This window comes from Mytilus edulis, chromosome 3 (assembly GCF_963676685.1).
Source record: "Mytilus edulis chromosome 3, xbMytEdul2.2, whole genome shotgun sequence".
Classification (NCBI taxonomy): Eukaryota; Metazoa; Mollusca; class Bivalvia; order Mytilida; family Mytilidae; genus Mytilus; species Mytilus edulis.
In genome coordinates this window covers 85,355,094-85,367,605 of record NC_092346.1, presented here as the reverse complement: position 1 = coordinate 85,367,605, position 12,512 = coordinate 85,355,094, and the positions used below count along the sequence as shown (strand labels likewise).

At 32.4% G+C, this 12,512-nt stretch overlaps 1 protein-coding gene across 3 annotated transcripts in view; it reads right to left on the bottom strand.

The window, feature by feature from the left end:
- Nucleotides 1-11,146, bottom strand: part of LOC139517662 (uncharacterized) — a 41,486-nt gene extending 30,340 nt beyond the window's left edge. For 2 of the 3 annotated variants that reach the window (XR_011663182.1, XM_071308940.1), the window contains exon 1: nucleotides 10,816-11,146. The gene's annotated coding sequence lies outside the window, so the exon portion shown is untranslated. The other variant, XM_071308941.1, reaches the window with a different exon arrangement.
- Nucleotides 11,147-12,512: the final 1,366 nt, after the last annotated feature.

The following is a 12,512-nucleotide window of genomic DNA, read 5'->3' as shown; positions in this document are numbered from 1 at the left end:
CAGTGTCCCATGGACACATTTTCCGTATATTTGGTTATATTCAGTAGAAGGTCCGAATAAAATCAAACATTTAAAATATCTATATAGAAATAAAGCAATTGGATTTGTGGGTAAGGTGGTAAGAGCTCAGAGAGACAGGGAAATAGCTGTAACGGAGCTTGGAGACTGAAAAGAAGACGAACAAGCAGGTGTAGACAGCAACGGGCGCCGAGAGGCAGTGGCTGACACGCCGACCACATGTGGGCAGTATGAGAGACTTGCACTAACTTAACAAAGAGGAACCCAATGCTTATAAAAACTTCCTCATAGTGGACACTGATATGTAATGCTAGTTGTATTGCTCTTTTTTGGGAATGACACCACAAAATGAGATTTGTCACTGGATTAGTACTTATGTTAGATAGCAATATACATAAACTTTACCGTCCCCTTTTCGTTGCTTTCTTACAAATAAAGCATACTGTTTGTGTAATATATGTGCATACATTGTAAGTATGTAATCAGGTGTTTTTTTCATAAATTTGATATCCAGTAGTTGAATGGTTAAAGATACTTATTTTCTTTTTGCTGTATGGCAACAACCTGCATGTAATTGCTTAAAAATATTGCAAAAAGAGGACAAAGATGTCACATATTTCCCCAAAATTTGACCCAAAGTAGAATTTCAATCTGGAGTGATACCTTTTCTGAAACTGTTTACAACTTTACATATATCTATCAAGAGATCAAGAGTGCATTTCTTTCTAACCAAAGTTTAGTAAACGTTGTGTGCCATTTGTTATAGTTTGTTTAACGTTACAGTAGTAGAAACCAATGCATCTTTTAATCAGAGTTTGTTGACCCTGTTTGAACTGTCAAAAACGCATGCACATTTTGTTGTTATTTCAACTTATTACGCGGGGAAATAGCCTCCGTAGAAGATGTTATTGACACAGAGGACATCGCTTCTCAATGCATATTTAATTTTATTGGAAGTTTTTCATCTGAATCAGATGAATGTATGAAGATAGTGATGGTAAAGCCTTTAAAAAAAAGAGTTATGTTCTTGCTTTCCATAACTCAAAATATTGTCTAAAATTACTGAAATTTAGGTATTACCCTCCTTTCTTTCAAAGCTGTTATTTTATGAAAGAAAGGAGGAAAATACCTAAATTTGAGTAATTTTAGACAATATTTTGAGTTATGACGAGCAAGATCACGTTTAGATAATTGATTTAATGTTCAAGTTAAAAAGAAATGCATCGTTTGAACTAACAAAACGACAAACGACAAACAGAAGACGCATTAGCAGCGAGTGTATAGTTTGTCAAAGGTTATGCAAACTTTGCAAAAGTATGTTAGAAACAAATGATCAAAACGTGTGCACACTGAACTGTTTGTATCGCTAGTGTAAGAACGAAATTCGCTCCAAATAAAAAAAAAAATTGTCTTTCGTCTCCTTTTTGTGTGAAATTACGTAAAAAAGGTTCGAATGAAAAAAAAATTGACAGTAATTTGACCTATAGTTGTTATTAATCATTTCTATGTCATTTGGTGTTCTGTGAAGAGCTGTCTCATTGGCATTTTACTACATCTTCTTTTTTTTTTTATACTAGTACAAACATTTCTGGACAAACGAAAAATACGGACAGACAAAACAGAAACAGGTAAATATAATCTTGATCGTTGTTCTTATAAACCAACTTCGAAGGATAACTTAGTCTTCAGCAGTCTAATAATGAATGTTATTGCACAATTACTTTCACATTTGAAAAATCCGCCGGTGCCAAAATTGCAGGATATTCTTCCCTTCCGGAGCACCTGAGTTCATCCCAGGTTATTGTTGGGTTATGTGTTGCTAAGTTTCTAGTTTTCTATGTTATGTGGACTGCTGTTTGTCTTCTCGTCGGTTTTCGTTTTTTGCTTTGGCTGTATCGCTTTGTTTTCGACCTTTGAGTTTGATTGTTCCTTTGGTGTCTTTTGCCTCTCTTTTAAAATATTACCTCCCCTTGCAAAAGTAAAGACACGTACTGTACATAGAGGATGTTTTGTACAGTTAAATATGATGTTGCCAATATATTTTTGCGGACGCAGAGTTATGAGAGTTAATCAGATCTGCACACACTTTTAGAGAATCGTGTAGCAGTCATGTGTTCTCGTGTATGGGCGAGTAGATATCGAAGAGTGGTCGAATGTGGTCGCGAAGGGATCGGGTATTGGTCGAGTTGGTCTGGGGTAAAATAAATATAGAATTCACAGTGATCTGGAAGCGATCTGACATTGGTCGAGTTAATCTGGAAATGATCGGACATTAGTCGAGCAAAGGTCGAAATGATCGAGTACTGATCGGTAATTTTGTTGTATTCCGACCAAACTCGATCTCTACACGATACTTTCCTGATCAATTCGACCGCTACTCGACGAATTCTCGATCTCTTCTCGAGTGACTTGCTTCTCGGTCCTTACTCGATTGTTTTTGACATGTCAAAAACTCTCGGGTAGATAGTCAGATCGATGACGAGTAGGGTAGACTATCCCGACCATCCTTGTCGATTGAGTCAGACCAGTCTCCCGATCACGTAATTTGTCTTGATCGGGCTTGATCGAGTTGATCTGATCGGCAGTGTGAACCTAGCTTTAGGCGGAACAAGTCGTACGTTGACATTTTGATATAATATTTGAAATACAAGGGTAGGTAGGGTCATTTTGATATATTTCTTTGTAAATGGTACTAAGAGATTTGCGAATGCATTTATTGTACTTCACTTCTTTTGATGTAGTCTCAATGACACGTATCTCGGCTATAAATCTCATTTATTTTCAATAATATCTGATATATAACTTTAATATATTATATTTGCTGACTGCCCAACATAAACTGGATGAAGCCGGATTTATGGATTTATTATGAATAAATGAACTCAAATATTCGACTTTTACAAAAACCATGATATACCTATTTAGTGAAAATATAATATATCTATGAATAACCAAAAGGAATACAACCTATCTGACCCAGACAAAGAAACCAGAAAAATGTTAATAATAAGCGATCATAGTCTTTTTACAGAAACCTGAGGATTAAAAAAATACCAAGAAACAAAAGAAAATGCAAAATATTAACATCGATGATGAATTCCGTTTTTCGTTAACTGTAAAATTAATAAAAGTAGTAGAGAAACCTTTTCAAAATATTATATCGAAAAAAACATGTTCATTTCAATGCACTAAACTCGACATTAGACTAAATCCATCAACAGTCAATGATATATCAGCAGTTGTTTCTATAAATTGAAGAGTCATCAGAACTGAGGAAAGGAACCTAATAACTGTTTTTAAATTTACTAGCTGCGTTAAAGACCCATTGGGGGCCTTCGGCTATTGTCTGCTCTTTGGCTGGGTTTGTCTCTTTGACATGTACCGCATTTCCATTCTCAATTATGTATTATAATTGCTGATGGGTTTTTTATGTTTGCCTTGAATCTGTATTGCTATAACCAATCTTTTTTTTCTTTGTTTTACAGTAAATAATTATTTAATCCCAATTGAAGAATTTTCCTTCGTATTCCCGAAACGATGCATCTCTCCCCAGTATTACAGCATGCAAAGCCTAACATTGATAAAACAGTATTTGAATAAGAAGAAAACTTCAAGAAATTTACACCAGTATGTAATGAAATATATACATTTCATACGATAAAAAAAAATCGAAATCAAACAAAAACGTAAAACACAACCACTTTCAACAATTTGTTCTTAAAACCAAAGAAATGGTTAAAAAAAATGTTATACCTTATATATACTCAAAATGAAATAATAACAATTCCGTCAGCCTTCTGCACTGTGAATACCATTTTAATTAATTGCAAGTGCTATTTATATTAAGAAGGTTAAAATATTTGTACTCTGCGAGTTATATAATTACAAGGGAAACTGGCATCACCTCTTTGTATCACTCAACAGACAAGGAAGGGGGAGGGGAGGAGATTAATCACTAAATTTTGTAATTTTGTATTATACAAATGACAAGGGGAAAATAACCACTAAATTTTGCATTTCTTTGCAGAAGGGGCCGGGACAATCAACAATATTTTGTATTTCTCAGCATGAGGGGGAAACGAACCACTAAATTTTGTATTTTTCTGCAGGCGGGGGAAAAACTAACCACTACCATGTGTATTACTTGAAGCTGACTAGGAGAACACCAATTATTTAATTGATTATAACTAGTTAAGTTTACTCTGTTGTTGTGTGTTCCGTCTTTCTTTTATCATTAAGTAAGAGACTGTGATTCGTGTGACCGTGCTAACTTTGTTTGTTTAATTTGTATTCATATCTATTTACATAAAATTGATTTATATGTGCATTGTTGAGATAATCCTTAAATTTCGAATGGTCCATGGGATCAAAATGTTTCAATTGCCTATTTAATTAAAATCAAATGTTTACTCTACTATGAACTATAAACTTTATCACAGACTAATTATACTTCTTGTCATAAGTGGTGATATTTCACTCAACCCAGGACCAGCTAAACATCCATGTGGTCACTGCTATAAAGCAGTTGTGAAAAACCACTGTGCAGTATTATGTGAGGCTTGCAACTTCTAGTGGCACATTAAATATGCCAATATTTCACCTACCCGTTACAATGATCTATGTAATTCTGAGTAACCGTGGTTATGCAATGACTGTAATTCATTTAAGTTTACCAATTCATTTTTTGATATTTCCTTACAAAACTCTACATGTATGAACACTAGCAACTAATCGTCATCTACAGAAAGTTCAGGGTCTGACATCTTCATTGAACTTAGAGAAGCTAGGAAAAAGCATATATAAACAACTTTCATATATGCCATTTAAACATTAACAGTATGCGGTACAAATTTGATGAACTTAAACCAATTCTACTTGATAAAATTGTTGACTGTCTAATTATTTCTGAGACCAAATTAGAGTCTTCTTTTAAAGACTCCTTATTTGGAGTCGATGGGTATAAACTACAGCGAAGAGACCGTACTGACCATGGAGGGGGTATAGCTACTTTTATGCGAGCTGACACACCAGCCAGAAGAAGACTTGACATTGAATGTAAGACTCTTGAAAACATTGTATATGAGATTACTCTTGATAAAACTAAATGGTTAATTTATGCTATTTATCGTCCACCATCAATGGCGAATAATATTTTTTATGACTCCATAAATATACTATAAGAAAAAGGTCCCAAATTTATAGAAAATTTTATGGTTATTGGTGATCTTAACTATGATTTTATGGTCAAAAGCAAATCACAAATGTTGGAGATTATATATGTGACATTTTTGATCTGTCAAATATAGTGAAAAAACCTACATGCTATATGAAAGGGTATGAACCATCACTTGTAGATGTACACAAACAAATGCTGAGAACAAAATTTTGAAAATACAAAACAAGCAAAACTTGAGAAGCATATAGAAAACAAAGAAATATGGTCACAAAATTCAAATGAAAATCAGTGAACATTTATTTTCAAGAAAGATGTGCTGGAGGACAAAAATCAAAACACTTTTATAGCACAGTAAAACCATTTTTATCTAAAAAGTCTACCTGCAGCCAACAAAAAATTGTACTTGTGGATGAAAATAAAATTTTAAACGACACTAAAGATGTTTGAGACAACTTTAATACTTTTTTGGTTAATGTTGCTCAACAAACACATAACAACATTAATAAATAACACCTAGAATCCAGTGAGTTTCCCAACAGACTCAAAGAAGCTCAGGTTGTACCATTACACAAAAAGAATGATCCACTGGATAAAAAGAACTATAGACCGTTGAGCATTTTACCAACAATTTCAAAAGTCTATGAAATGGTTATGTCTGACCAGTTGACTGATTTTTTTGAGAATATATTTCATGCTTTTTTATGTGCATTCAGAAAAGGTCATGGATGTCAGACAACTTTGCTGAGACTCCTTGAAGATTGGAAAACAGCTTTGGATAATAATATGTATGTGGCAGCTATTCTTATGGATCTTTCGAAAGCTTTTGACTGTTTACCTCATGATATTCTTTTAAGTAAATTATCTGCCTACGGTCTTTCTTCTAAATCAGTGAAATTACTTCAAAATTATCTTACAGATCGTAGGCAACAAATCAAACTTCAGGGAGTACTCAGCAGTTGGTCTGACATCCAGAAAGGGGTACCCCAAGGCTCAATCCTGGGGCCCCTATTATTTAATATTTTTATAAATGACATATTCTATTTTATTGAACATGGTCCCCTGTATAATTATGCCGATGACAATACTCTGTCTTATGCTGACAATGATTTTGATAATTCATTATGTACACTCGAAAGAGAAAGTGCTATTTTAATTGACTGGTTCAGATTTACTTGTATACAGGCAAATCCTGACAAATTCCAAGCCATTGCAGTTGGAAATAAAACGTTTGCAAAAAAAGCCTGTTTTTAATATACAGTCAGCAAAAATATCCTGTGATGAGATTGTCAAACTTTTGGGTATTGATATTGACTATCAACTTAATTTTAATCACCACATTAAAAATATTTGTCGTAAAGCATCCCAACAACTGAATGTTTTAAAGCGCATTGGCTGCTACCTTACTAAATTGAATAAATTGACCATTTTCCATACATTTATTTTATCTAATTTTAATTTTTGTCCTTTGGCATGGCATTTTTGCAACAAAAATAACACCACCAAATTGGAAAAAAAAATCAGGAAAGGGCTTTACGATTTATATATGAAGACTATGTTAGTTCATATGATGAACTACTGTTACGAGCAAATGTTCCATCACTGAAAATAAGACGTATGCGTAACATGGTTATTGAGTGTTTTAAAATTTTATATAAATTGTCACCACCATGCTTACATGATTTAGTTGTATTGAAAGACTGTAAATATAATTTTAGATATTCTAATATTGTAGATATACCTAGGGTCCGAACATCAACCTATGGTAAGAACTCTTTTAAATACACAGCTGCTGTTTTATGGAATGATCTACCTGATGATTTTAGAAAAAATGCTAATTTTAGTCAGTTCAAAAATATTTTAAAGTCATGGAATGGAAATGACTGTAAGTGCACAGTTTGTGCAGACTTTTAGTTTATATATTATGCAAATTTATTTACCATCTAGATCATACCCCTTTTTTTTCAAATTTTATGCTATGCATTTTTGCCAGCTTTTATGCCTAGTTTACACTTATATGCTTTTAGCTTTAATACCTAGCTTATGTTTATATTCTGCATTTAGTGCTTCATTTTTGTGCTGTGATATTTATTGCATGTGTACTATATTATGTGTTGTATTGTTATAAATGTTGTATTGTTAAAATGTCTCATATGTCGGTTAAAAGCTCATTAGAGCTTATGTTTGTCTATGTTTATATACCTTGCCGACTCTAAATAAAGCTTATTTATATTATATTTATTTATCTATATGCTCACTTCAAATAGAAATAAACCCATATTTCATGAATGGTTAATGTTAATAGATACAAAATGCATGCGTCAAATGTGTAAAATTATAAATCACCTTTCGCTTGAACAAATCACTATGTGTAGACACGATAAACCGAATGTTTTTAAATTGTTAGTACATATAAGTACAAAGATAGGGATAAGTTTATTCCAGAAGGTCCCATAATGAGACTATTTTAAAATAAATTAAAAGACACAAATAATTTTGACTCTTATATCAAGTAAATAAAAATTACATATAAAAAAAATAATACGACCGAATTGATTTTATGTTACAAGGAATGCTCGAACTAAAAACACGAAGAGTCATACAATTATGACCAAAACGTCCCATAAGGAGCAGGCAAATTCTTTTGATGACAATTTGCGTGAGGGAATTAATTAGAAGATTAGATAAAAATATTTTAGAAATAAGCTTGTGCGGTATATGCTTTGCTCATTGTTGTAGCCTGTACAGTGACCTGTAGTTGTTTATTTATGTGTAATTTGCTGTCTTGTGAAGAGTTGTCTCATTGACAATCATACTTATATATCTTTATTCTCATAAACCAAAATCCATGGTCCAGCGATATTATAAACATTAATAATATTATATATAACATATAGTCAGAATTAATACAAATGTATGATCTACAACTGGAAAAATATGTCCAGCTACATGTAATATAAAAAACGCATTATACCACATCTTATTTTTGTTATGTTATAAAATCAGATACAAAAAGTTTAACATAAAAAAGACAACAATCATGGATGGGTGTATAAAAGAAAGGCAAGATTGAGATGGGTTGCAAAGTAACAATTAATTCTGATAAAAAATACACACAAAAAAGAAAGAAAAATGTGTTGCAATATAAAACAAGATTACACTTCATCAAAATATTTAAATCAAGTGCTAGCCAGTTATTCATAATTAACTGTATCCTTCCGCATGAACTCTAATGCCATTACTCAATCGCCATAGAAAAGTTCAAGCTTCTAATAGAGAATAAATGTTGAACAAAGTAACTCATTTGATTTTGCTATTAATAGATTTGACTGATCAATGACGTCTTTAAACTAAATCTATTAAATGTTGGATGTGTACTGATTGATAGTTCAATTCTTCAATACATGAATGTTTTATTAGTTGTTATTTGCTTTGAACTGGCTTACAGTAACTATGAGTACTCCTAGATCTGTGCTTTCTGTCTATTGTGTTTTTGTTAGTTTTTTTTTCTTCTATTTTGTATAGATCTGATGAGTTAAATCCTTTTAACTAGATATTTTATAGAATGTTCTTATGTTGTACAGTTACACCACTGTTCCAGGACAGGAGAAGGGTTTTGCGTCCTCAGGCAGTCTTAACCCTGCCACATTCTGTACGTGTTAGTCCCGATTCAGGAGCCTGCAATTCACTTGTTGTTGTTTGGTGCTATATATCATTTAATTTTTATTGTTTTGTAAATAAATCAGGTTGGTAGTTTCTCTTTTGAAGTTTTTCGTTTGTATTTTTTGTAAAGATGAGGAAAAAAATATTGATCTATTTTGTAACAGATGTAAAAAGAAAAAAAAAAAAGGAAAACAACCAGCTGTGGACTCCATCCTACAGGAATTTTCCAGATTTGTACACAATATTGAAGTGACGGATACAACAAGTTGTGTTATCATAACAGGTCTTATGAAAAATCCGGAAATAGTGATAACAATTTTAAAATTTACTATGGCTTGAACCTTCCTGGTGATAAACTGATTAAACAAATAATATCAGGAATCATGAAAAAAATAAATTGTAGTTGCGAAGGTTTTCCATCACATATTTGACACCATTGCTTACACAAGCCTTAGGTTGGTTGTGCATGAGAAAAGGGTACTTGAGCTCTGAACATCTGTTCTTTTATTTTTTTCTGTTATCAACTACACGTATTAATTATTTTCCGTTATCAACTACACGTATTAATTATTTTCCGTTATCAACTACACGTATTAATTATTTCCGTTATCATTCATCTTTTTTGCCAGACATAAACGAGTTGATGTCTTGGGGTTTTTTTCTTTCGTAAATTTGACATTTGTTTAGTTAATTTATACAATACATTCCGTTTTGATTAGAAAATATGTAAAATGGACACTTTTTCTTTTGTGTATCAACTTCTCAAAAATTTCTTTCATTCAAGAAAAAAGTTATTATACAAGCCATGTGTTTACACACATAAAGATAACGAATTAAAACGTAGTGAGACAAATATTCAATATATTCTCAGCGACTTAAATAACGTACTACTTCTTTTGACACTTAAAACTTTCATGATTTTTTGTTTTTGATGAAAATTTGAAAAAAAGCCTCTAAAATGTTTTAAGCGTAACCTAGAATATAATCAACAATTTACAGAAGACGTTCGTTTACATGCCACAAATGTGGTTGTCACCCAAAAAAAGTCACCAAATCAAAAGTCCGGGATGAATAAACCTTAAATTGATGTTGAATATCAAAGTCATATTCGTTGTTAACGGGTTAAAAGATACGAGCGACTTTAATCAAGTTCCACAACTTGCGATTAAAATTAGGGTTGGGTAAAAAAGAAAATTTTCACTTTCACAGAATGTTATACCCCAGAAATTTTGTAAAAATTCTAACTTAATACTTTTATCACATTTAAAAAGGGTAATTCAAATGTAAATTTTTACTCGCAAGAAATTATTGTGCGTTTTTTTTTTTTTTTTTTTTTTTTATTACTGTTAAGATTACTTTTGTAGAAGTCCTTATAGCTTGTTACTATAGGAACCTAAGAATCATGTTGTTTTCCATATTGTTATCCCTATGAACGTTTGTAAATCATTTATATTACCATATACTAGTTTAAGCCTTAAGAGGTAGAACCCACTTTAAATTCCCTCAATTCCTGTGACACGGCTTAGGTCATTTTCAAAAAGTCCTTAAATCTAACTTAAATTTACAACTACTGATTGGTGGGTTAAAACAGACGTTCTGTGGGTTACATACGATCCAGTTGTAATAAAGACGTTCGGTAGTTTATGTGGGTATAGGGACGTTCTAAATGGGTTCTTTTAAAAGACGATCAATGGTTCATAGAGACGTTCACTGGGTATATCAAAGACGTTCGGTGGGTTACTTACTTAGACTTCCGATTGGTTATAGAGGCGTTCAGTTGGTTAAAGAGGTGTTCGAAATGTTTTATAGACGTTCGATGGGCTATAGAGATGTGCTAGCCTAATTAGTGCAAAAGTGATCAACTTACTTTCCAGTTTAGACAAAGAACTCCAAACTCACACTAATGTGTGTAATGTGCTACCAAATGGTCATGTTAAAAACAAAAAATAAAGCTTTCTTACCTCTTAAAGTAACATTTCAATTGTTTTCTTCCTTTCTATATGTATGTCGGAAGTACTGACCTCATTCGATGATACATGTGTGAATTTGTTTATATTTTTATCAGTCAGACTTAATTTGATAAGATAAGTGTCCATATTTGCATTGAGATATCGAACGATTATTGGTCATGTAAATTAATATATTAGCTTGCTTTATCAGTCCTCAATCTAAATCCGCGGTTAGAATCAGAATAGTATTTTAAGACCAAATGAACGTAAATTTTCCTTGTTCCAAAGCCTGTATGGTTATCATCTAACAAAAAAAACTAATACAGATAGTTTTTAGCACAGGGAGGCAGCAGTTCTATACGACAATATATGGTATCAGAAATGCACATTATTAGAGAGGCACATTGGTATATAAATTACAAAAAACGTATGCATACAATAAACAAAAATAAAAGCATGCATTATGTACAAAAATTTGACTTAATGATGTTCGCTTTTCTTGTGTTTTGACTTTTTTGTCAGATATTCGAAATCCTCTAGTTTTATCCATGTAGTGTATTTCAACATTTTGTCCGCTAAGCCCTATTTTGTCCCTATTTTGTCCGCTAAGCTCTATTTTCTTTTCGTAATTAATTACAAATAAGTTAAACAGAAATGTTGGAAATTCTTATAAAATCATTGTAACTTTTTTTTATAGTGCGGTTTGAAATAAAATAGGTGCTGATGCTAAATGAATGAAAATCTAGAGAGAACCATTTCCCGCCAAATTTTCAATTGCTTATATCTCAAAACAAAGGACACATAACTTTCATATTATCTGCTTTATCAATTCATAACAGTGTCTTAGAAAAACCTTGTTATAATTTAACAGACCGAATATCCTTAAGATTTGAGGAGTTTATCAATTTGTTTGTCTATAATTGACGAAAAGTTTATATTTTTATTCAGAAATAACTATGTCAGGTAATTACTAAAACCTGCTTTAATAGTTTATGAAGAAGAATTTTTTTTTATTTGTATATAGCTGATGATGTATTTCAAATCTAAGATATATATAGTCTTAAAATTGTGTGAAATATTGTATATAATTGATCCTTTAATATTTGTCTCTCATAATTCTTAATAGAATGGCGCTTGTATATGTTTTTGTATTTACACATTGCCGATTATTGCTCCCGTTTGAGATCAGACAGCGATACGAAACGAAAAGTGAAAAAGTCGGGATTACTACCCTAAATTATCTGGAATGTCCTATCATTGTCTGAACGCAGTCGTTTCTTACGGATTCCTACGGGTCGGGAAGGGTCCGAATAGTTCGGCGAAGCACTCCGACAGTTAGTTTGACATTTTTTATTAACCTTTCCGTAAGGGTGGGGTAGGGTGTCCGACCCCAACTTTGGAAAGGTTAATAAAAAATATTCTACGGCAATACTTTTTTCGCAACTAGGTGCAATGGGAAGCTGAATGCCCAAGGTCTACTTGAGAAAAAATCAAGGGTGTGGTTCGGCTTCGGTTTTTTTTTTAATTTGGTCCAAAGTTGGGGTCGGACACCCTACCCCACCCTTACGGAAAGGTTAATAAAACATGTTCTACGGCAATACTTTTTTCGCCACTAGGTGCAATGGGAAGCTGAATAGCTAAGGTCTACTTGAGAAAAAATCCAGGGTGTGGTTCGGCTTAGTTTTTTTTTAATTTGATCCAAAGTTAGG